Source organism: Suncus etruscus, chromosome 1 (genome assembly GCF_024139225.1).
Source record: "Suncus etruscus isolate mSunEtr1 chromosome 1, mSunEtr1.pri.cur, whole genome shotgun sequence".
In the NCBI taxonomy this organism is placed as follows: Eukaryota; Metazoa; Chordata; class Mammalia; order Eulipotyphla; family Soricidae; genus Suncus; species Suncus etruscus.
In genome coordinates, this window is record NC_064848.1 from 2,847,907 (window position 1) to 2,874,331 (window position 26,425).

The window sequence follows — 26,425 nt, forward strand, 5'->3', positions numbered from 1 at the left end:
CTGGGCTTTGGACTGGGCCTCTCCCTGGGAAACCTCAGTACCTCTTTCTCTTATCCTGTGCTCCTCTGTCTATACTGACTTTGCAGATGCACAGAGCAGTATTGTAGCTGTCTAAGGCCACACAGCACTTGGGCACCAAAAGAAAGGGTTCCCATCCCCTCCAATGGCACTATCCCTCACCCCCATCGTTCAGCACCTCAGCAGGAGCAGCAGGGAAGGCATCGCTCACTTGAGACAACACATCTGAAGCCCATCAGGCTGTTCCCTTACCCCTTGATATGTGGTTGGCACCAGGAAGATGACTCCGGGCAATCAGGGGTAGGCACTGGGTCCCAGAGTCGACCAAGCATCAGTGCTACCACCAAAGGTATGCCAGGCAAGGTCCTTCTACCTGTGCATAGTCCTAAAGGAGAAAACCAGCTCCAATGGGCAAGTGAGCCCCCCAGAGAAGTCCAGAGCAGTGGAGCCTGTGGCTAGAGGTAGGGGGTCAGGGAGAAGGGAACACCTCATTGGGAAGTGTGCACTTGCTTCAGGCAGGCTACCAGAGGGCAAGAGTTCTGGCAGGGCCCAGTCCACGGAGCTGGGGGGCACCCCCACCTTCAAGCTGGCACAGGAACACACCTCTCTGTTCACACCCCTTGCTGGGTGTGAAAAGCAGCCAGAAATACCTATGCTGCTGGGGCGCCCTGCCCGGCAGGTGGGAGAGCTAAGCCTGGTGTGCCCACAGAAAATCTTCCCATGACTCACAGGTTTGTGGGCCCCTTTAAATGCCCAGGTCACTTTTCAGCAGGTCCCCCTTTTCACAGGACTGGCCTGTCCAGGATGGAGCCCTGGCCTCCCTGCCTGCACCATCACACGTCACAGCTCAGAGAACAGGAGTCCCCAGTACAGACACTGTGGCACACATGGTTGAACTGAGTGAGTGTCCCCTCCCTTTCTCACTGTCTGTCCTGAGTCAGTCCCAGCATCCAGCGCAGGAGAGGACTGGGTAACCCCACTTCCTGTGGCTGGCTCCCATTTGTTCCCTTGCCAGGGGTGGGGTGCAGAAACAGCTCGTGGCTAAAGATAAATGCCAGCTAATGTCTGCAGTGTGGGACGCTTCGTCGTGAACAAACTCAGGCCCACAAGCTCGCCCCCCATCTCCGGGCAGGCTGCTCGGTGACGCACGCGGGGATGCTGCAGGACAGTCCGCTATCCGCCTGCACTCAGGGAGCCCCCACACATCTGACTGGCCCCCACAGAGGAGCTCCGGCCCCACTCTGAAAAAGGCTGGGGCCAGCATGCAGATGGGAGCTGAAGAGGCTCAACTCCACACCCCCTGCTAAACTGCCCTTGTTGGGGTATGGATGGCCTCTGGGGGTGGGGACAACACTAGAGCATATGGCCCCAGTGCCCCTTATACACCCCCAGGGATCCAGGAGGCCCTAGACCACTTCTGCCTGGCATGAGGTGTGTCCCAGGGATGAGTGGGAACATGGACAGGCCTCAGTTTCCCCCTCTGCACCTGGACCAGCACTGTCTCCCCTAGAGATAAGGATGTGAAGGTGGGGCACATTTCCTGGATCAGACAACCTCCCTCTGAGCCCCCACTCTGAGTCGAAGAGGAGCATGGTGTGGATGGGGCACCTGGGGCCATGTGCTAGCACAGGGGAACAGATGGGTGAGGGCAGGCATTCAGGTCTCTCTGCTTCTTATAGGGGTGGGGACACATAGCCAGTCCCACCTCTGTAAAGTCTCCCCAAACTGCATCTCCTTGCATCCTGTTTCCCATCCCTTTCTCCCTGTTCCTGTCTCTCCATACCCCATCTTCCTGCACCCATCTCCCCAAGCCCCATCCCTCATACCCCATGTCCTTGAGCCTTCTTCTCCCCATGATCCTTCTCCCCATACTCCATCTCCTTATACCCCAACTCCCTGCATACCATCTCCCACACCCCGTCCCCGTGCACCCCATCTCCTTGCAACCTATCTCCCTTGACCTGTCTGTTGGCATTAATCCATTTTCCCCCCATCATGGCCTCTACTCCACACTGGCCTAACCTTGGGCATCCCAGGAAGAGTGGGGTCTGCAGGGGCTCTGAGCCCCTGATAATGAGAGGACATGCAACTCTAGAAGCAGGCCCAGAGATGGAGCCCCAGATGCTGGGAGTCCATGCAACATGTCATATTCAGCCAACCTTACTCCATGCATGGACCACAGATCTGATAGTCAAGGGACAGCTATTCCCCACCCTTAGCTGCTATCACAAGGTATGGCAGTGACCCCTTTTTACTAACTTCTTAACATATTCTGGTTTGGGGGCAATGGCCAGTACTCTGGATGCCAAGCAAGGTCAGAGATGGAACACAGGGCTCCCATATGCAGAGACATCTCCCAGCCCTCTGAGCCATCCCTCTTAGCCTGATGTCCCTATTTTATAGGGAGGACCTAAAGGCAGACTAACTTGCCTGTGGTCATAGTGATGGGAGAGACAGAGCCTGGTGGGAGACATGGTTCAGGCTGGTGAGGAGAGGGGTACTGTGGAGACAGTGAGGTGGGTGTTCTGGGGACCCAGCACTCACCTGATCTAACCTCCTATTTTACCTGGGGGGGGTGGTCTCCCTAGTGGTCCCTTGGTAGAAGTATGTACATAGGTGGGGCCAAGGTCCTAAAGGCAGGCTCTAACTCTTGGCTAACCTGACCCAGACAGAAGATTCTAGAAGGCAGAATGTACACAGGACAGGGAAGAGGGAAGCCCAGCTCAGGAGAGGGTCTGACACAAAGTAGGCTGATTGAAGCAGGGAAATGGAGGGAGGAAGTCCTAGGGGGGGATCTGCTTGTAGAAGGCCATCCTTGTAGGAGTGATAAGATCCTGCCATGTAGAGTGAAGTGTGGGCACCCCAGGAAGAAGGAATAGTGGGCACCAAGGTTCAGACCTAGTTAGAGCAGGAGGGAGTGGCTAGATCAGTCTTGCCCAGTGGAAGGCTATAATTTCTTCTAGTTCTCCCTTCCCAGCACGAAGGCCAGTTTTTCACCCCCTGCTTAAATGCTTCCACGTCTTTATAATTTGGGGTGATGAACTTTCAAACAATGTTCAGGAGTCCTGGGGCCCATCCCCAGATGGGTATCTCAGTGCTTAGATCCACAGTTGTGTTGCTGCAGAGACAGGAATGCCGAAAGTGCCCCTGAGCTAAAGTGCTCAGGGGTTACATCCCTAGAAGCCCTTTGAAGCTCCCACCCCACCCCAACCCTGTCCCAAGTGCCACCATTTCTAAAGGGTCAAGGGCCTCAATGTTTCCCCAAGGCTGAGGAGAAAGACAGAACTAATGTCAAATGAAGGGAGGACTCTTCCACTCACAGGGCTCAGAACCCTGCTTTAGCAGCCGTGCAGGAGGCTGGTAGCTATGAGCAGGAGCTGGGTCAACGGCAGCCTGGATGAACATCTGATTGCAGCCAGGGCGGGCCCTGTGCAAACCTCACCTTCTCTGCATGGCCCTCCAGGCCCTTCCTTCCTTCCTTCCTCTCCCCTCCCTCTTTCTTTGTGTCTTTCTATCATTGTTCCTTGATTTCATTTTCAGTCCTCAGCAATTTTGCTGAACCGGAACAGCTGGGCTGCTGGAGCCATGGAGGAAACAATTTTTTGACTACTTTGCAGATTCCCCTCCTCTTGAACACTTACGCCGCCATTGTTAACTGGCAGAGGGATGGTGGGATACTTAATCCCTTGCCTCCTCTTCTCTTCCCTCATTGAGCTCAGTTCTGGGGTGTCTGGGAAAAACATTGTGATGGAATGGAGCTGGGAGAAAGGAGGTGATGATAAGCGGTGTGGGGGGGGGGCTTAGTATAGGGTGATAGCGGGGGTCCCTTGGTATCATCCTTAACCCCATTCTAGAGATAAGGAGATTGAGCCCTAAGATGGCTCAGAATGAGAAGCATTATAGTGCCTTGGGAGCACTTGCTGGTGCCAGGTGTTTTGCCCAGTGTTTCACATGCAATGAACCAGGAAACAGGTCTTACAGAGGGTAAGTTGAGGCTCCAGGAAGAAAAGACACTGACCCAAGGCCACCCCGCCAGGTGTACAAAAGAAGAAAAAGGTGAAGGTGGTGGCAAAATACCCCAAATGATCCAAGTAGCAAGTTCCATCCATGTAAGCATATGTAAGACCACTCTGCCAGCCACTCCCTCCCTGTTCCTACAGTCTAGGGAGTGGAATTTGAATCCTCTTTTATCTATCTTCTCATCCCAAAGGGCTGGAGCAATAGTACAGCTGGTAGGGAACTTGTTTAGCCTGCAACTGGCCTAGGTTGCTCCCAGGCTATACAACCCACAGCCCCAGCAGGAGGGTACCCTGAGTACAGAGCCAAGAGTAAGCCCCGAGAAACGCTGGGTGTGGCCCAAAGAAGCAAACAAAATTCTCATCCCAAGCCAGGGCTTCCTCTCATGTCAATTTATCCTCTCAAGAGAGCATTAAACAGCAGGTCAACGGTGTTATGAGCTGTCCTGACCATGAGCCCTCTCGAATTCCTAAGCCCCAAATCAAGGTGGACTCAGCATCAGAGACCTCTATATAAATGGGAGAGATGAGCCAAGCCACACCCTGGTTGGATTCAGGTGGGCTTGGACAAGGTCTCCCAAGAGCATGGGAAGGGCACTCAGGGCTGGAGACCTCAGGAGGCCCCTGTCCTCTGGGCTTCCAGTTGCTCCTGCTGCCAGATGACCCCAAGGGACCATAGGAAGGAGTGTAATCCTGCACATATGCTCCATATGGCCCCCAAAATCCTGCACATATTCCCCATAAGGCAGAGAGTGATGCTGGCCACCAATCTGTGCAGTCCAAGTTCAAACCAAGTGAAGTTTTCCTCAGCCCCTCAACAGAGTGTGTGAGGAATTGAGTGAAGTGGTCAGTGCTTTCTGCAAATCCTCACCCTCGTGTCTGTCCTATGGAAATGGGATTTCTTCACAACATTCATGTCTGTGTCCCTGGGAATGTTCTAGGCTAATGTGTGGCCTGTGCAATGGTTCCTAAGTTTTGAGTATATGTGGCAAAGGGTTATGGGAAGATTGTCTGGGCAACTGGAAGATGCCTGGGTGTGGTCAAGGGCAATGCATGCATTTAGCTCATTTTCAAGGCTTAAGGGTGCACCCTGTGATGGGGCCAGCCATCAGAGATAGATGGACCAAAAGAGGGATTATTTGCAATATTCCACCCAACAGTAAAATCCCAGCGCCACCACATGGAAAGGAGTGAAGACTTTGTGATGGGAAGAAGCTGCTGAAAGCATCTGAGAGCAGGGACTATGGTGGTTGGGACAGGGCAGATAGCTGGTTTACTGGGGCTACAGCTGGCTGAAGAAGCTGGAAATCAGAAACCAAGGGAACCTGGATGGCAATGAGGGGCTTTGGAAAGTCTCTCTCTCTCTTCTCTCTCTCCTCTCTCTCTTCTCTCTCTCTTCTCTCTCTCCTCTCTCTTCTCTCTCTTTTCTCTCTCTTCTCTCTCCTCTCTCTTTCTTTCTCTCTCTCTCCTCTCTCCTCTCTCTCTTCTCTCTCTCCTCTCTCTCTTCTCTCTCTCTTCTCTCTCTTTTCTCTCTCCTCTCTCTGTCTCTCTGTCTCTCTCTGTCTCTGTCTGTCTGTCTCTCTCTCTCTCTGTCTCTCTCTCTCTCTTCCTCTCTCTCTCATCTATCAGCCATAGAAGAAAGGCCCCAAGTCAGGAAGTTAGTTCCAGCCAGCCGGCCACTGATAAGTGTGCAGGAAATCCCAGGCAGTCTACTCCCAGGACAAGGTGCTGCCATGCGAGACAGGCCATGAAAGGGTTTTGCCAACTATGAAGGGGTGTGCTCTGTTGGGGGGGGGGGGCTGGCCACCCTCAGGTCTTGCTGTTGAGTGGCAAGGCCTGGGAGGCCCATTTGATTGTGGTCGTGTTGGGAGAGCCTGTGGCTGCCACACACACATGCCTGTTGTCTCTTTCTGAGAGCCGAGGCTCCTCAGAGGCTCCGTCACAGAGGTTTGAAATGAGGGGGAAGAGGAGGAAGTGAGATTTCAGGATAATCTTAAAAGCAAAAAAAAAAATTATTACGTGTCAAAAGAAATGGGGAGGCTTAAACGGCTCCCAGGTGGGACACAGAATAAAACAATCTTCGCTGTTATTTTTCGATTTTTTTCCATGCAGGGAAGACAGGCAGCTGGTCGCCATAGCAACCTTAGGCATCCAGCAGGGGGCAGTCTGGACGCGGCAGGTTTGTCTGGGCTGAGTGGGGACAAATTCAACGGGGGTGACACGGGTGACAGGGAGTCCAAAAGAGCCAGGAGGTGGGGCTGAGTCCTGTCTGGTAAGGTTCCAGTCCTGGACCCCTGGTCTTCCTGCTCCAGTGACCATAGCAGAAAGGGGACGCAATGGAGTTACCTAGAGAAGGAGATGGGTCAGCCAGGGTTTGGAACTTGCTGCTGAATATGAAGCGTCAGGTCAGCAGTGGAGGTTGAAGGGTTATTATCAATCATGAGGGAGTGTGTCAGGGAAAGCTCACACAAGGATTTAGAGTTGGGGTGAGAGCAAGGAGGGTCTGGGTACTGGGCTGGACAGGGCACAGCCGGTAACACACCCAAGTCAATCATGAGTTTGTGCCACGAGAGAGAAGTAGGCCCTGGACAGACCAGCCTGTAGTGAACGAATTTGACTATAATGGGCTAGGAAGTTGGGGCTCAGGCATGCAGACAAGGTGGTGGCAAAATACCCCAAAAGATCCAAGTAGCAAGCAGATTCAGACTTTTTTTTTTTGTTTTTTGTTTTTGGGCCACACCCAGTGACGCTCAGGGGTTACTCCTGGCTATGCGCTCAGAAGTCGCTCCTGGCTTGGGGGACCATATGGGAAACCGGGGGATCGAACCACTGTCCATCCAAGGCTAGCGCAGGCAAGGCTAGGTAAGGCAGGCACCTTACCTCTAGCGCCACCGCCCGGCCCCAGATTCAGACATTTAAACATGTTACAGAGGCTGCTCTTGGAGAGGGTGAAGTGGATTGAGGGAGCATCCCCCCATTATGAGAAGGGAGCTGGGGGATTGCCCCCTTTTCACCATGGCTCCTTGGCTCCTATCTTGGAATGAATAAATGTCAGAGCACTGGGTGAGGAGTATTCAGAAAACACCACGAAAGCTCCAAGGAGACTGCTGATGCCTCTCTGATCATTTGCAGGCAGGCACTGAAAATGCTAAAGCAGGAGAGAAAAACGAACACCACCTCAAAATGCAAATGAAGGCATAGTGGGCCAAGAAGCCAAGAGAATCTTAATTGGCCCAGGGCATCTTAAGGCTGCCCAAATCTGGAGAAAGTGGGAAGGGTTCCTTCCCAAAGAGGAAAGCCCAGATCTACCAAGTGGTCCCTGTCTGCCCAGAAGGCACTAGGTGGGGTTCGGGTTTCTCTAACAGGACCTAATGAGCAATGGTGCTGATGCCCATGTGAATACTCTCTAGCCATCTCCAGATAGCACAGGCAGGCTGAGAGAATCTCAATGGACAGTAACATATTCAAGGCCAGCCCCTTCCACCCAGAAACTAGTTGTTCTGTTCAGGGCCTTGAATCTGGGGTGAAAGGGTCTTAAGTCATTTGGGGTTTGGGATCTGGGGATCCTGAACTGAACTCTATGCCAGGATGACCTTAGAATACCCCTAGAAGAAGCCCTGAAGAAGCCACAGAGACAAGGAATCTAGATCCTACTTCTCATTCATGCCAGAAACCTGTTTTTTCCAAATCAGGACAGCACCTTAGAAGGCCTGGGGGACTCAGGAAATGCAGCTCACACCTAGCTTCATCAGACACCACAAGACAGGAACCACCATGACTGGGAACTATGTCGCCTCTTCTGTGAATCTGGAAACCCAAGTAGGAACTCCCACTCTGGCCACTGCCAGGACCCAGGTAGGTGAGTGTGTTTGCCAAAGTGCTTCATGATGGACCCCAAAGAGTTACTCCTCCGATTCCTGTAGCTAATATTGATTTGCTGAGGAGGAGGGATCCCCACACCCACCTCTGCAGAGTCCCAGGGGACTCGAATCCTCTCTGGGCTTTCCAGCACATTCTCTGCACTGTGAAGTCCCAGTCGACAGCTCTTGCATCTTCCCCACCATCTCATCTGCAGCGGTGGTGGGGGAAGGGGTGGTGTGTGTGTGTGTGTGTGTGTGTGTGTGTGTGTGTGTGTACGTATGTGCGCACATTTGTGTGTGTGTATTGCCAGAAGACGGAAACCACATTTCCCCCTGTCAATATATCCTCCAGGTGATGTCTGTCACTCACACGCACTCTAGATGCTGCCAACTGTGGTTCCTACTGTGCTTCATGGGATTGGGGGGGGGGGCGGAACCACCACTCTACCCCATCCCACCTGCTGCCCTACTAAGCAGTTCAGGACCCAGCTTTAATTATCCTTTAACCTGGGAGTCCTCCTGGATTTCTCCAGCCCTTTGGTGATCAAAGGCAGAATATAAGGTGGACCTAGGGAAGAGGCAGACACTAGGGTTCAGATCACAGGCAGTCTGGAGTGTAACCAGTGAGGCTCCCTTTAGTGACATGCCTCTGTCACACCCACTGGTCCTTCCTGATGAAGTGCTTGCTGTCTTCCTCTGATAAGGAAGGGCCCAGAGGGTGCAGGACAGGGGCAGGGGGCATGGGGCAAAGCCTTCACTGCAGTTCCGGCCTCCTCACTCTGGGGAGTGGGAGATACTGTTGGTAAAAAGGCTCTCAGAGCCTTCAAGTCAGAGATGGACGCAGGGCCTCAGGTCACTCCCTTAACTGGGGGAGACCGAGGGACAAGGAGAGAGAGGAACTTGCTCAAGCTCAGAGCCCCAAGAGGCTGCAGATTCCAGGGACCTGAATTCTGCTGTTGCCACAGCCAGGCCTTGGTGCCTATTGGGACCCACCAGGACTAGAGGGCAAACTTGGAATTGCAGCCAGAGACAACGGTCTTCCCAAGGGACTAAGGGCCCCAGAAGAGCAAGTAAGGCAGGAAACCAACTGGCACAAAACAAGACTAGAGTCCTGTTACCATCGTATTGTCAGGGCAAGGATGGTGCCTGCTTGGCTCATCTGCTAGAATGGCCTTGGTAGTGTCCCATGTGAACACACAGTGGCAGCTCTCCCGCCCCACTCAGCATTCCCACCTTAAGCCAGGTCTCGGTATCATCTTACAGGAGATACTGGTGCCCCTAAGCCAGTGTCCTCGGCATCCCACATCTCTTCCTGCCCATAGGGATGGGTGGGACCAGGTCCTACCTCACCCCACTGCTCCCCTGCTACTTTCAAGCTTTCCTGTCTCTGGGTGGCCAGGCTCAGCCATAGGTACTCCCGGAAGAACTGACTCTGGCCCGGATCCTGGGATCATGGCCAGGTCCTCCATCCCCTCATTGCCCATAGGGAGTAACCTCAGGGGACAGCTACAAAGGGGAGTTCCCAAGGGTCTCACAAGCTCTTTACACAGAGCCCAGGATGGTATGTTTTATTTTATTTTGTTTTGTTTTGTTTTGGGGCCACACCCAGCAATGCTCAGGAATTATTCCTGGCTCTTCACACAGGACCTGGAGGTGATTAGGGGACCATATAGTATGCCAGGGATTTAACCTGGGTTGACCACATGTGAGGCAAGTGCCTTATACACATTGTATTCTTGCTCCAGTGCCAGGATGATAATGTTTTAAAAGGTAAAGCTTAGCCAAGTCTGTGCCAAGGGTCTGAGGTCACATCACACCCTCCTTTAGTCCTGAACTGAGCTGCGTGTGTGTGTGTGTGTGTGTGTGTGTGTGTGTGTGTGTGTGTGTGTGTGTGTGTGTGTGTGAGAGACTCAAGTCCCCCATTAGTTCTCTGGAATCCTGAGAGCCATCGCCTGCTCCCTCTCACTGTCTCCCTCCCTGCTTGCCTTTTACCACCCCCTTCCCCTGCCCTTTTTCCCTTCCTAAAAAAACACCAAGAAATGGGATTCAAGAAGCCCACACTGCCTGCAAAGTATGCTTCAGCCTCCCCAAAGAGGAAATGCCAGCACAGGTTCCCATGGCAACCCAGCTCCTCCCCACCAGCTTCCCGGAGCCCAGATGGTCTCCTTCCAATGGCGCTGACTCTGTCCCAGGGGTCCAGGCCTGGGTGCCTTAGGGGCTGTGTGGGGTGCTTTGGCTATCCTGGATAGAGCCCATCCTCCTGCACACTCATCCAACATCACCTCCTGCAGGGACTCTCATGGGGGGGGGGGCAAGGGGGTAGGAGGGATGCCATCCAGCACTTAGGAGGTGAGGAGGTAAGGGCCAGAACCAGGGGCTTCCGGGACTGTTGTCAGTGGGCACAATTCTTGAGCTTTGTTTCCTCTTCCTAAGTAATGGTGGAACAGAGTGGGTTGGTAAAATGCAGGCTCCACCTGCTTCTCCCTTCCTCTGTCCCCTATACATGTCCTGAACTTCGGAGAGGGACTTGGATAGAAAGAGGCGCCTTTGCCTGGGAGCACCAGCAATCTGACTTGCTCCTTACCAGGCCACTACACAGGTGACAGGCTTCCCTGGTTCCTGAGTTGTGGACTGAGGGAGCCATGTCTGAGCCCTGGAGACACTGGCCCTTCATGACCATGACTACCACCTGCTGTAGCGACCTGGAATTCCTTTTTTTTTTTTTTTTTTTTTTTTCTGTTTTGTATTTTGTTTGGGGCAAAGGAGTTACTTCTGGCTCTGCACTCAGAAATCACTCCTGGCAGGCTCAGGGGACCATATGGGATGCCGGGGATTGAACTGATGCCAGTTGTGTACAAGGCACATGCCCTACCTGCTGTGCTATAGCTTCAGCCTCCGACTCCTGGCATTTCTGTCTCTGATAAAATGGAAATGGTGGCAGGTAGGCGTGGGACAACAGGACAGGTGACTAAGAAGAAATCTTCCTGGCCCCCATTTGGTCTTTCTCCTCAAGTCCCGAGACAGAAGAGCAAACAGGTTCTTCTCCCTCCTCCCAGACCCCTGTCGTTCCTGGGTCATCAGAGAAGCACTTGAGTGGTCTACATGGTATAGTCACTGGGATGAAGGATGAGCAACAAGACCCAAGGAGAGTGGAGGTTGAGACCCACTTCGTTTGGCTTCATAAGTGCAGTTCCCTTCTGCCATCTTGGAATCCTTCTCTCTGGATGTTCCGAAGCCAAAACTTTATAGTGTCTTTATCCCTTCTGAATTCTCCCCACTTCTGACCTCTCTCCCCAAATAGTTCTATGAGTATTAGAGTCAACGAACCTCAAAAGTCATATATCTGGGGCCAGAGAGATAGCACAGAGAGAGGGTGTTTGCCTTGCATGCAGACAACCTAGGACGGATGGTGGTTCAAATCCCAGCATCCCATATAGTCCCTCGAGCCTGTCAGGGGCAATTTCTGAGCACAGAGCCAGGAATAATGCCTGAGCACCATGGGGTGTGACCCAAAAAAGTCATAGGCCTATCATTAAGGGGCTCAAAATGGGGCCCAGAAAGGGAAAAGAAAAGAACTGTACAAGATTACACAGAAGATCTGAGATTAAACTAGGCCCAGAAGCAGACAAATATAAACTCTGAAGCTGCTTCTTTTCATTCTCCCTATCAATGCACTAGTAGGATGGAGGGAGAGAGGAAGGGAGAATACAGATGATAAATGGATACAGAAATGGATGAATTATAGATGGATGGATAGATGTATGGCGTATATATGCATGTATGTATTGTATATGTATATACACATGGATAGATATAGGTACTCATGGGTAAATGGATATATAGATAGATGATATATGGACTATATGGATGAATAGATGGGTGGGTGGATGACTTATGGAGGGTGGGTGAATATATGTATTGGGGATAATATATAAATGAATGGATGGATGGTTGGGTAGATATTTGGATGAATGGATATATGGAATATATAATAGATGGATAGATATGTGGATTGATGTATAAATAGATGGAGTGCATATGTGTGGACACAGGGATAGATGTATAAATGGATGTGTGGATGGATGGATGGATGGATGGATCTATGGATGGATGGATATATATATATATATGTGTGTGTGTAAATATGGATAGAGTGGATGTAGGTGGGTGGGTGGATGGATATTTGGAAGGATGGCTGGATGGATAAACGGGTGGATGGATAGATGGATGAATGGAGGGATAAATGCAGGCAGGGAATATGGATTCAGGAGCAGATGGGCTTTGAGACTCCACCACAGGGGCTTGGGGGAGGGGGAGGAGGCCTGGAAAAATTGGAACTGTTACCAAGTTGCGAGTTAAAACATTCTTCACACTCCCGCCTCCTTTACTGTTCTGATGCACTAAGACGTGACAAAAATGTGTCAGATTTTGAAAAAACCACACATATACACAAATGCCAGTCCCTGTCTCTGCCGCCCGCCCAAGCTCAGGCCATCTGCTTCCCAGGAGTGGGAGGGGATTGAGGTTTGGCAGTCAGAGCCATCACTCCAGACACCCCCAGCCCTGGGCCTAGCCCAGAAATGGCCCTCAGGTGATGGAGGGACATCGGGGACCTCTTGTGACATCCTGCCCCACTCCTGTCTGCCAGATGACCACCAGCTCTGCTCCCAGGAGCCCAGCACACAGTCCTCCACTCTAGCTTGCTCTAACTGGAGGCATTGACTCCCATGTCCAATTGGGAAACTGAGGCCAGTGAGGAAGACAGACTTAACCAGGTCTGATACCATGATCACCTTTCATTCGTTAATTCGCTTATTTGTTCACTCAGCACAGACTAGCTGAGGATCAACAGCCACTGTTGTTCCTACAGATAGACTTGATCTATGTTTGGTCGGGGTAGAGAACAGCTGATCAAAGAGATGAATCCCAGATGATCCTGTCTTCCCTCAAAGGAGAGTGGGAAAGTCAAGAGGCCCAATCATTAGGCTGCTATGTCGAGACTGTCCCAATACACAGTTTGTACCTTGGAAAGGCCACCTACCCTGCAGAGCGCATGCCAGCCAGCAGGGTGCCTTGAGTCCTGTCCTGAAACCTTCACCAGAGTGAAGGGTGGGACGGGGACAGAAACAGCCTTGTGAGACGGGAAGGAAAGGAGGGAGCACCAGAGACTGTGTTCAGGGAGCAGGAGGCCAAAGATTACATTGTAAGGAAGAAAATGTGGAGGCTGAGGGTCCAGGCCCAGGGTAGAGCCACATTCTGGCAGAAACTGGAATTTACTGAAGCTAACTGGGAGGCTTCAGCCCAAGGGCACTCACTCGGGGCAATTAGAGGGAATAAGCAAAGGCCTTGATCAGGTCAGATTTGCAACTAAGAAAGCGTAACTCCCAACCTGTCTGTACTTCTTGCCACCTGCACAACATCATCTACCACTACACTGACTCCCAACATGGAGGCCTCTGGTCATCCCCAAGGGCCCAACCCAAATGCCACTTCCTCTGAAATTTCTTCCCCGATTTGCCACTGGAAGAAGTGGGTCTGTGCTGCAGTCTGTACTCCACCCAAATGCGTTTCAAAGTCTCAACACTTTAAAGCCTGTATCTCAGCAACTACCCTGTCTGCTTCCCATCTCTGTTCTACAAGCTCCTTGAGGCCAGCTGACTAGCCTCCCTCAAACGGAGGCCTCCACTGAGATGTGCTTGGCTGGAGACTGCACAGAGGGAGCTGCGCTGCTTCCGGCTGCACAGGGGCTGTGGGAGGGAGAGTGGGATCGACTGGATGCCTGCCGCAGGGTGAGATGAGTGGGCACTACCGAGGAGGCCATGGGAGTGACCACAGAGTGTGGTGGCTGTCTGGCTAGGAGCCACTAAAGGGAGTGACTGATCACTCACTGAACAGTCTGGATAGCAGGCAGGAGGGAGAGGATGAGGGGCTGGGGTTGGGTGAGGGTAGTAACCCAGGAGAACCCACTAGCCTTTCTGACAGGCAGTATCCAGGGAAAGGGACCATGTGGCAGAGAAGAAAATGTTCCCTCCTCATGGATAGGAGAATCCAGCTGTTACTTCTCTGAATCTTGGTTTTGTCACCTACAAAATGAATCCTGATTTGTTCCCATTCCCTCCGGTCTCATTTTTCTGCAAAGTCATAACCAGCAGTAGAACTTTGGGGCTGGCAGCAGAGTCCAGCACTGTACGATGACATCCAGCTATTAACCCCCCAAAAAAGGTGTTTCCTATCTTTCTATTTCCCATAAATCTCTCCTTTAATATGTAAAAGCTCACCTGGGATCACACTGCCCTCCCCTGCCCTGATGGATTTTGCTCTGGGATAATAAAGAAAAGTCAGTCTGGCTTTCGGCTAAGGCAGAGAGACATCGAGGTGAAGAATAGATAGGCTTCATGGCTCTTTCCTGACTGGCTTGGCTTACTATTCTTCGCCACCACCCTGTTTCTGCATACCCATCGTCTAAGGGGTTAGAATCATGGTGTGTGGGGTGATCTCACAATTCATGGTTTTTTATTTTACAACTGGTGCTTGGACAGTGACCCAGGACCAGAGACCCAAGAAGACTCCAATGATGGAGAGTTATTTGACCCTCTGGTAGATAATGACGAGCACGGCTTCCTTGAACTGAACTGAGTGTGAAGTGCCCTTCACCGGAACATTGGCGCATATGGCTCCTGTTCTGAAAGTGGCAGAGGCCCCTTAAGGTAGGACAGAAGCAAGCAGTGAAGGGAAGAAAACTGTAGACTCTGAGCAGTGTCCCAGAAGCTGAGGACCACCACCTTTCTTCTGTCAAAGGTGCTTTGTGCAAGGACCTTGGTCCCCTAACCTGCACCAGCTTATCGAGGTCGCTAATGGATGGGGTAGAAGCCAAAGAAAAAGCTCCATTTGCGGGGAACCAACAGCAGAAAGATGAGCAGGTCCCTCCACCCAAGTACCAAAGGCCTTTCCACCCCAGGTGACTTTAGCAGCCAACCACAGAAGGTTGAAATGGAGAAACCATGCCCAGCCAATGTCCAACTGAGGAGAAGCTGCTTTTAGGACCCCCTGTGCCTGGGTCACCTCCAAAAATTAACTTTCTTCTAGGTTAATCTCTTGACCCTATTTGCATTGGCCAGCGAGGTGGGTGCCAGGGAACCCCAGGCTTTCCCCAACCCCCACCCTGCACAAGTAGGGCTGTCTTGGGGAAGTCGCTGGCAACTTTCCTTCTCACCAGTGTTCATTCTCAAACCGCGTGGGACTAACACCCCCACGCATATAGTATGGATAGTTTAATAGGATATCATGGGGTTTCATTTATATTTACAATATACAGAATGTCTATGTTGTATACTTTCCTTCCCCCATTGACTCATCACCTTACAGGCTCATTTCTAGTTCTTTACTTTCACCTCCACTGCCTATTACCCCACATTTAACCGTTTTTACCCTCAGTTCTTGGCTCCTCATGAAGCAGATCATTATCCTCACTCAAGCCAGCTGCCAACCAAATCCTAAAGTGAAAAAATAGACTCTCAGCCTGAGAAGAAACCAATACTCGCTCCTATTAATCTACTCTCAGAGGCCTCCTATCCTCCACCTTCCTTCACGATGTACCTGTGCTTGCTACCATACTCAGTTTCTGAGAAGCCCCCACTCAAAGACATTTCATGATATGGGACTGCTGAGATTTGTTTGTAGAATCCAGATGGCCAAATCACAGATCAAAGTGAGGTCCTGGATTGAACGCCCTTCGCCCCCGACTATTTCTAAAGATGTAAAAGGGACATGTGTAGCTCCTTTGTATATCTTTGATGCATTCCCTTAACATCTATAACTCTTTTTGAATACCCTCTTACATAGTGACAATTATGCCCACTGGTTTTTCCCCCCTTTGGTATCTTTTCAATAAGGAATTCTGGTAGAAGAGTCTCTCTGTTTAGAATTCATGTTAGAACCAAGTTACAGGGAATGTTGGACTTGTTCCCTCGGTCCCCAGGTGCACCCATACTACCTTGTGGCATTATTCCTCTTTTGCATAGGCGCATTAAAATGGGAAAATATTACATATGCAAACAAGTTCTTATCTAATAGAGATAGGAACACAAATTTTGTAATGCAGTTAGGCCTTATACCCTGAACATTGGCAGAATGACTTGGCTCTGGCCTCAGAAGAATGGGCATTGCCCATACACCCTTGAACCATAGATACCATCTATGGAAACAACCATAACTGTCTATAACATTATCAGGAAGCAGACCTCTACCAGGGAAGACCCTACCACTGCTCTGGCATTGACTTACTCCAAAGAGTGTTTTATTAACACCCAGATGACTTAACAACAGCAACAACCTGCTTGCAGGGCAGATCTCTCTACATCTAATGGTGAGGTAAAACTAGAGGATGCTCCACATCAGCCTGACTTCAATGAAGGAAGTGCACAGAAACCAGAATCTTTAACTACAGGAACCTGATACCAACAACAGCTAATGTGCGAAGAAGTTTCACCGGGACCACGAAGAATGACTCAGGGGTTGAGCAGCCTGGTATGCCTGGAGCCCAGAGTCAGTCTTATGCCAGATAACTTCCGGGGTGAAGCCTCCTTGTAATTAGGCCAAGGCTTTTCTTTTCTATTTTCCTCATATTTTGCTGGGCCTATGCAAACAATGGCAGTTGCCACTCTCACACTATTACTACTGTATTTTTTAACACACCCTTTATGAAAGAAAGAAAAAAAACCAGCTTACTAAACTTAAAAAAATAACTAGGGGCCGGGCAGTGGCGCTAGAGGTAAGGTGCCTGCCTTGCCTGCGCTAGCCTTGAACAGACCGCGGTTCGATCCCCCGGCGACCCATATGGTCCCCCAAGCCAGGAGCAACTTCTGAGCGCATAGCCAGGAGGAACCCCTGAGAGTTACTGGGTGAGGCCCAAAACCCAAAAAAACAAAAAACAAACTAGTAAAATGCCTGTCTCAAATACAGGCAGGGGATGGGAGGAGAGAGGGGAGGCATTGGTGGTGGGAATGTTGCACTGGTTAAGGGGCGGGGTGTTCTGTTTATGACTAAAACCCAACTACAATCATGTTGGTAATCATGGTGCTTAAATAAAGAATTTATATTAAATAAAAAGAAGTTGATGGAAAAGAAACTTGGATACTAAAGATTTTTATTACAATGCTCATTATAAGAATGTAAAAAAAATAAAATAAAAAGAATGTTTAGCACAGGGCCAGAGAGATAGCATGGAGGTAAGACGTTTGCCTTTCATGCAGAAGGTCAGTGGTTCAAATTCTGGCATCCCATATGGTCCCCTGAGCTTGCCAGGAGCAATTTCTGAGCGTAGAGCCAGGAGAGTAACCCCTGAGTGCTGCCGGGTATGACCCCAAAGCCAAAAAAGAAAAAAAAACCAAAAAAAAAAAAAACCAAAAAAAATGTTTAGCAAACTTAATTTCAAACTATATATATGTATATATTTGCAGAAATGTTCTTGTGATTTTGTTTAGGGAAGTTTATGAAAAGTAACTCAGATGTTCTTTCTATACCTGTATTACAGTGCTTCGTATAAGAATATTTAAAAATTTTCAAATTAAGTGTATCTGAAAAAAAGATTCCAATGTTTGTATTCAAGAGAAGTCTATGAAAAAATTTTGTGATATGTATAATACAAAGATATAGAAAAAGCTGATTGTTTTGAGAATGATGTATACAATTTAAACTTTGACACTATTACAGCCAACTTTTACTGTGCCTATGCAAAAAGACAACCACTTTTTATAAGTTCTGATCTGAGATTTCCACCTCTGGTGGAGAAAAGAAGAACAAAACTCTTGTAACTTTTCTCACTTTTTTGTTTTGTTTTGTTTTGTTTTGTTTTAAGCAGAAAGGGTGGAATTATAAGATGACATCCAACTATTAACCCAAAACAAAGGCATTTTCCCATCTTCCTATTTCCCCATAAATCTCTCGTTTGATATGTAAAAGTCTACCTGGGTCTCTCTGCCTTGCCCTGTCCTGGTGGATTTTGTTCTGGGATAATAAAGAAAAGTCAGTTCAGGCTTTTGGCTGAGGCAGAGAGAAGTCGAGGGGGAAAGCAGACTGGCTTCATGGCTCTTTGCTGACTGGCTTGGCTTATTATTTCTTTGCTGCTACCCTGCTTCTGGAGACCCATCTGCCTAAAGGGTTAGAAACACAGCATGATCTCACAACTCATGGATTTTTATTTTACACAGCATGAGGCCATGAAAGCCTGGCAGCTGCTCTGTCAAATGTGGCAGGATATGGTGAGGTTCAGCATCATAAAGGGCTCCATCCTCGTGGCCCCAGCACCAATGGTCTTTATGAGGGGTGTGCCAAAATCTGGGAGTGGAGGGGCACTGCCTAGCCAGAATCCTTCCAGGACAAGGGGGAGGGGGAGAGGGAATCAATGAGATGATTAGCTCCACCACCAGGGGCCTCAGTGCCTCCCTCATTCTCCAGGGTGACCCCCATTGTCTTCAGTGCAAACAATCAGAGGGGCCGGGGGATGGCCACTGAGAAGCACTTGCCTCTTGCGCCCCTCTGCCCCTTCCATCTCCACCCAGCCTTCAAGAGTTTTCCCTTATCTTCCAATAAGAAAGTCACAGGGGTTCATGGGTTTATGAAATGACATTTTCCATCCACAGTGTGAACACAGAAAAGCTTGCGCACTAGCAATGCAAGTTATTGCTGGTATTTATATAATGCTCTCTAGTCCAAGTCCAAATCCCATGGGCTAGAGAGGTCACTCATACCATAGTGAAAATGAGGGCACACAAAATCCGGACCAGCTTGTGGCCCTGTTCACCTTGCTCTGAGATCAGTGGCCCTGGAGGTGAGCATGAATCTGAAGCTTAGCGGAGAGAAAGAGGTCTTGGGGGTGGTGGGGCACACACTAAATAAGACTAGAGATACAGTCTTCCAGCATCCCATTCTAGGGGGACACCCACACCTTCTTTTTTTTTTTTTTTTTTTTTTTTTTTTTTTTTTTTTGTGGTTTTTGGGTCACACCCGGCAGTGCTCAGGGGTTATTCCTGGCTCCAGGCTCAGAAATTGCTCCTGGCAGGCACGGGAGGACCATATATGGGACGCCGGGATTCGAACCGATGACCTCCTGCATGAGAGGCAAACGCCTTACCTCCATGCTATCTCTCCGGCCCCACCCACACCTTCTTAGCTGGGCTGAAGACCTGAGCAGTGGGACTGAGACTATTAGTCCCCAACCAGCCTCCATGTTAGGCGTCCAGAGAGGCAAGGCTGAGCCTGGATCAGACCTTTCTGGAGGTAGATTGGAGGGAGAAAGATGGCTTTGGGGCTTTGTCCCTGAAGCAGTCTCCTAACTCCCATCTTGGGGGTCTACCCTGAGCCTGAACCCTACCTTGGGCTCCCCTTCTCTACCCAGGGTTGTTGCCCCAGGCCTCAGCTCCCAGAACAAACTCCTCTCTCTGCCCCCAAAGGCTGAAAAAGAGGAGCCTGCATGGCCTGAGTCAGGGAGACACAGGCTCAGTGTGGCACCTGGAAAGGGTTCAGGCAGCTCCCACAGGCTGGGGGGTACTGGGTGGGGTGGGGTGGTGGCATGAGGGCAGACCCAGGCCCTGGGGCTCAGCTGGAGTTCACAGCTCTATGCTCAGATGGGGCAAGTGTGGAGCTGCTGCCGAGCTTCAGAACCTTCCCTGGGAGACTGACCCAGATTCTCTCTCTCTCTCTCTCTCTCTCTCTCTCTCTCTCTCTCTCTCTCTCTCTCTCTCTCTCTCTCTCTCTCTCTCTCTCACACACACACACACACACACACACAACATACAGAGAAAGAGAGAAGGAAGGAGGAGGAGGAAGGGAGAGAGAGGGAGAGGGAGAGGGGGAGAGAGAGAGAGAGAGAGAGAGAGAGAGAGAGAGAGAGAGAGAGAGAGAGAGAGAGAGAGAGAGCATCCTGCAGGGAGAAGGCTTTGCTAAAAGCTCTGGGAAATGGGGTTAAAAATCCTCCCCAAATCCCAAATCCATGTCCCATCCCTAAAACTCAAATATGCTCTTGACAACAAGGGTGATGACCTGAAAACCCCGGCTTGACCTTGCTTCTGGGAGCTGGAGCACAAGGTCTGGCTGTGAGGGAAGAGCCCCAGGATTAACCTGATACCCCTTTCTAGACAATGTCCATAGTCCCTGGGTACTGCCTGGGGGTCAGGGGGTTGCACCAGAGGAGGAGAGAGGGAAGCCACATCAGGATTACAAAGCAAATATTGAGGAATGTGGGGCACAAAATATTCTAGAGAGTACCCCAGCCTCAGTGCCTGGACCCCAGAGACAAGAGCTCAGTGTTGAAGGGAGGATGGGCAGAAAAGAAATGTGGGTGTAGGGCACTGCTGAGCAGGATGCAGGGAGCCGAGGCATTTCCATGAGTCCCCTCAGCAACCTGCTACCTTAGGAACTAGCTTAAACTCCTCCCCTACCTTCTCATTTGTGTGTGAAACAGGACATAAGACCCTTTCTAGCCCATCAGGTTGTTATGAGGATGAAAGACTGCCAGCCGCCAGCCAATCCCTGGCTCCAAATAAGCACTAGCACTTGAGAAACAGGAACTGCTGCTGAGACTGGTCTGGTGCTGAGATGGAAGTGGACGGTCAAACAGACAGGCTGGTACTCAGGGGACTGGGAGAGGGCCAGTCAAAGCTACCTGAGAAGGGCACTCTGTCAACCAGGGCAGGGGATGTTGACCAGAGAACACCCAGTGGAGCTCAGAAAGCTCTAGAACAGGGAAGCCCTGGGTGTATAATGGACACAGTTGACATGACAGGACAGGCCTAGGCCTCTTGTTGCAGCCTGCAACTTGGAATGGCCACTGAGATGGGGCATGTGTGGGTTCTGTAAGGTGAGGCTGGAGGAAGGGAGGGGTACAGCCCTGAAGCAGGGGTCCCAGGCATTCTCCCTTGAGGAGGACAGGGTTATCCAAGAGAACTCAGGGAATTCAGGATCCAGTCTGAGATCACTCTTAAGCCCATGGAACCCTGGTGAATGGGGTGGAGGAGGCTTCTTGGAATGTGAACCTTGCCAGGATCACAGCATGAAGGGGCTCTGGGGACTGCATTTGGGAGGAGGGGAGGCCATCAACCTTCTGTTAGCCCGGCTTCTCTGTCTCCCACCACCCGGCCACCCCTCACCAGCCTTGTCAGTGTGACATTAACGGCTGACATTAATAAGCCGATGTGTCTCCATTTGTCTGCCAGACTGAGCCTCTCCATGGAAGAATTGCTAATTACAGCCACAATCAGGAAATATCAATGGCAAAGCCAATAGGATCGCCTCCTGCCTCCTCCAGGCCTGTGGATCTGGAGATGAAAGAGCCCTGGGGATGTCTCTCTCGAAGAGTGGGGGGTAGTGAGATAGCAGGGCTCCAGGTGTGGGAAGGCAGTCCTGCAGCTGGCTCTTGCCTGGCATCAAAAGGCCACTCAACCCTGGTTCTTCCAGGAACTGCCAGCATGCCTTCCGTCTCTCTGGCCTCAGTTTCCTCAAGTGCCAAGTGAGTGTGGCCATCCCAGTCATGCATGCCATCTACCGCATGGAGAAGATAATGGGATGCTCATTGGCACAAGCACCAGCCAGGGCTTCGCAAAGGGCAGGAGGAGGCGGGTGGATGGGGGAAACCAGAGATGGATGGGCAAGGTCCAATTCAGTGACTTTCAGAAGCAAATATGCTTCCCACTTCTGGTCCCACATCCCCTCAAGTACTCCAAAATTGGTGAAAATCAAACTAAACTAAAAGCCAGAGAGGAGAGAGCAAAGCTGGACCCAGATGTGGAGCTGTTGGGCTGCAAACTGGTGACCCTGAGCCCCAAGTCTATCTTCAGGACTCTCAACAGATATCCCAAACCTTGTCCATGTGCACCCTCAAAGAGGGTGGTCTGTGGACCCACAAGATCAGAGAATGGGGAAGAAAGGAGCAATACCTTCAGACAGCTGCACAAAAAGTACTAAAATGGCAGTATTAGTGTGCGTGACCGTTAGTGAGTGAGCAGAGACGAGAACCCAGCAAGCATGGTGCACTCATATGCATGCAGCAACACAGGCCCCAAGCCAGGGCTCTTCCCTATACACTGAAACCTCTCCCTGCTGAGAAGGAAATAAACCCCCCCTGGGTGGCCTTCCATGTGCATGCAGGCTCTCAAGCCAGGGCCAAGCCGAGCGGCAGCGATGAGGCAGCTGGGGAGTAAAGCCCAGCATGGCCTGAATATTTCACGGGAGATTTTGCTTCACAGAAAATCCCTTCTTCGCCACTGTGCATCTCAGGCTATAATTACCCATTAGCTAACAGAGCAGAAAGCTGGGAGGATGGGCCTGCAGCTCTCGTTCCGGGCCTGGCGGGCCCATTCTGCCTTACATCTGGCCCTGAAGGAGGGAAAAATGGGCCCCACTCTGGGACCTGGAGTGCCCTAGCTTCAGGTCACCTCTTGCTTGGGACCTCAGACCTTACCAGCCTCAGCTACGGAAGGACCAAAGCATCATACTCACTCCAGCCTCTCAGGAGCATAAAGCTACTGGGATTTTCCTTCTTCCTCACTTTCCTCCTTCTTGCCAGTCCATTGAGCTGTTGACAAAGCCCCTGATGGAATAACAGAGGCAAGGCAGGAGCAGGATGGGAGATTTAGGCACCAGAAGAAGGGAGAGGGTCTCAGGGTTCCCCTGACCCCCTATTAGGGTAGGGAAGAATAGAAGGGTCTCAGGTCCCTGCATTTGCCTCCCACCAGAACACAGTTCCTCTTGCCCTAGAAGTCGTCCATGCAGCCTAAGCTAAATGCAGATATACCTCCTCCAAGAAGCCCTTGGAACTTCCATCCTTCTCCAGGGTCAGAAGTCATCTCTGACTCTGACAACCACAACATTTCCCTCCAGCACAGATCTTCAGTCAGGGTATGAACATGCAGAAGTCAGTAGGTACCAGTGAGAAAATGACAGTGAGAAAAGGGGCAAAGAGAGGACAGCAAGGAGTGGGCAGGACTTAGGAAGTAGAGATCGGCGTCATTGGAGACAAACACTTTGGGTTCGCTTCAGCAATCCCAGTTGTGGCAACAAACCCAAGAGGACCAGAAACGCAATGTCCCCAAAGACCCTTGGACTAGTGTTTCTCTGCAGCACTATTCATGAGGGCTGCAAGGTTAAAAACAACTCAAAGCTCTGAGAACAGAGGGATAACAAATGTGCGAGAGGCACACGAGGAAATATCGTCCTGCCACAAGCAGAAACGAAGAGCTGGGGACACGTGCTAGCCCGTGAATGAACCCTGAGAACACACTCATTGAAAGAATTTGGAGACAAAAGCTGCCTAGTGTGTGATCCCATTTATAGGACAGGAGCCAAGTAGGCAGATCCAAAGAGACAAGAGGATTAGAAGTGGCAGAGCGGGGGCCACCGCGACAGGAAGGCTAATGGGGTTTCCTGTTGGGGTGATAAAAATACTCTGGAATTAGGTAGTGCCGATGGTTGCTTAATCTTGGAAATGCACTTAAAAGACACGGGGGGCTGGAATGATAGCACAGCAGATAGGGCACCTGCCTTGCACGTAGATGACCTGGTTTGATTCCTAACATTCCATATGCCCCCACCCCCACCTCTGTGCCTGCCAGGAGTGATTTCTGAGTGCAGAGCCAAGAATAAGCCCTGAGTACTGCCAGGTATGGAATGTAAACCAACCAACCAACCAAACAAACAAACAAAAGACACTGAAGTGTTTATTTTTTTTTTAATTTTTATTTTGATCATAATGGTTTACATAGTGTTGACAATAATATTTTAGGTACATATTTACATAAAATCAGGGGGGATTCCCATCACCAAATTGTCCTCCCTACACCTCCATTTCTGTCCTACCTCCCATTTCCTCTTCCCTCATCCCAGGTCGGCTTGAATATGTGGTCCCCTCTTTATCTAACCCACAACTTAGTAGTCTTGCACCTGTTTGGTCTTGATGCCTCCCTTAGTTCCCCCTCTAACTGGAGGCAGGACTAGCTAGTTCAAGTTGCGTGGTTTTGTTTGAAAAAGAGAAAAGTAATAAACTGGGGTAAGGATCTAATACCCCGAAACTGGGCGGAATCCTTCTAGAGGCTCTCATCATCGATTTGAGAGATGGAGAAAAAGAAGGTGAAACACTCCACCAGTACCAAAAGAAGTGTCAAATATCTAGTGAGGGCTTGAGCTGTATCGATAAGCACCACAAAAAAAAAAACAAACAAAAAAAAACAGGCAAACAAACAAACAACAAAAAGCAAAACAAGCAAAAACAAACAAACAAAAAAAACACACCATGGTCTTGAAATGAGAAACATGGCATAGCACATAACGAAAGAAAAGAAAGGAAGAGAAAATATAAGTATGGTTGGGGACAGTTTCAATAATCACTCCCAAACAGAGAAATCGACCAAAATAGATAGGTGAATAAAAATAATAACAACAATAATAAATGGAGGTAAAAAATATATAGATAATAACCAAGGTTTTGTGCTTTTTGTATTTTTATTTTTTCCCTCCTGCCCTGGCACAGTAAATATTGGGGTCATTCGAAAAGGAATTCACTTGGCCTAAGAGATATGGGGTTTCTCCGTCCTTGGAGCATACTGTCATGGGATCAACACTAGACTGAAGTGTTTATTTTTTAAAGAAAATTTTTTGTTTTGTTTTGGTGCCACATCAGGTGGTGCTCAGAGCTTAGTCCAGGCTCTGCCCTCAGAAATTCTTTCTGGCAGGTTCAGGAGACTATATGAGATGCTGAATTGAACCCAGGGCAATCCAATGCAAAGCAAATGCCCTACTGATAGTACTTTCGCTCTGGTGCCTGAATTATACATTTTTAAATGATGAGTTTTATGGTATGTAAATAAAATTAGCACCATTCACTAAATTCAATTAAACTAGAGTGTTTCCCTTACATACAGCTGCCCTACATTTGATCCCTGGCACCCAATATGGTTCCTTGAGCCCAGAGTACCGATCCAGGAATAAGCCCTGAGGACCATCCTTTTGGACTTTTGGCCCTGGAACCAACAGTAAATAAGGATAAAAATAAATGAAACAAAACCCAATCAAATCACATCTTTGACGGGGGACCCCAATATCCCTCCCACCAGAGTGGCAGGAAGGTGAGATTTGTGAATTGCCTCTTGTCCCCAGGGACAGACCACAATGGTCACAGATCTGACCACAGTACCCCATGAGCTGTTCCAGCATGCCAAGCCTCCCTTTCCAAACCTGGCCATGAGGCTGAGTTCAGCCCCTGTGAGGCCACGAGGCTCAAGTTCAAGGTCATATGCAAGTTAGGACGGGGGAGGAGGTAGGTAGAGGAGGAAAGGAAGGCCAAACTTCTCCGCCTGGAATATAACTAAGGAGGGGGTTGCAGACTGAGAGAGAGGGGCACCACAGGGGGACTGGCCTGTCGGGTATGGCCTCAACTCTTCTGCGACCCCTAAAGACAGGTCAGCTCCAGCTGTGAGGCTCTTGTTTCATCTGGACATGCCTAGGAACTGCAGAGTGGTCCCATGATATCTGGAATAGCCACACCCTGTGTCTGGGAGGCCCAGACTGACCCCTAGTGGCTAGGGCCAATGGCCAAGCCTCAAACAGGGATTTCAGGTCTGATGACCAACATCCCTGGGCTTTAAACAGGGACAGTCTTGGACCAAATGGGACAGCAGGGTGCACTGCAGCAGCTGGCCTGTTTTTTGAGACGCCTCCTCTCTTTCCTCTCTCACTCGCCTCTAGCTGTCTCACCACCTCACAGTACAGCTCTTGACTGTGGGTGTTAGGGCCAGGCGGTATGGCTGAGATGGCTTCTGGTTGCTGACAGTGGAGCCCAGGCAGCTATGGAGCCTCCTCTAGTGTGTGGGAGCTGGCTGTTTAGGAGTTGTTGAATCCCAGCTCTTCCTGAGAAAACCCAGTCTATGTCTAGACTGGGGGGTGGGGTGGGCAGTGGTGGTACCTCTCCCCCTTCCCCCGCCCATGCTGCTTCTTTCCACAGCCCCTCAGGAAGGCCCAAGATGGCTCTGAATTGCTGCATTTTTACCCACAGGCCCCATTCAGTGTCCTCAGCTGGCTGCCAGCTAATCCTGTAGAAGTGTTAACTGATAATTAAGATGGGAGCTGTAAAGTTAAAGTGTGACTCTAGGTAGGAGGATTTTGGTACTTGGAGTTACTCTGGGAAGAGCAGAGAAACCTTCAGAACCCAACCAAACACCAACCAAACAGCTCAGACAGGCAAGTGATGTGGCTGGAAGTACTTGGTGCCAGGAGTCCTCCCTAGCAAGCACAAAGAGCAAATGAAAGGAGCAAGACCTGCTTTCTGGTCTCAGCTCTACCAGCCACGATGAGGCACTACTGGAGATGTGCTGAAATCTCTATGTCCAGACTTCTCATATGCCAAAAGGAAATGGGGAACACCAGCCTATGGTACACTGGAGACCTCAATATTGGGGCACCTCTCATTTGCATTTGCTTCTCTTCTTCACAGAAGGAACTGTGTCAGCATCCTTGCTCTAGTCTGTTCACACACAGCCCCCACCC

At 50.2% G+C, this 26,425-nt stretch overlaps 1 protein-coding gene across 1 annotated transcript in view; it reads right to left on the bottom strand.

Moving 5' to 3' along the window:
* LINGO1 (leucine rich repeat and Ig domain containing 1) overlaps positions 1 to 26,425 on the bottom strand; it is a 72,474-nt gene that overhangs the window by 23,525 nt on the left and 22,524 nt on the right. The window lies entirely within an intron of this gene.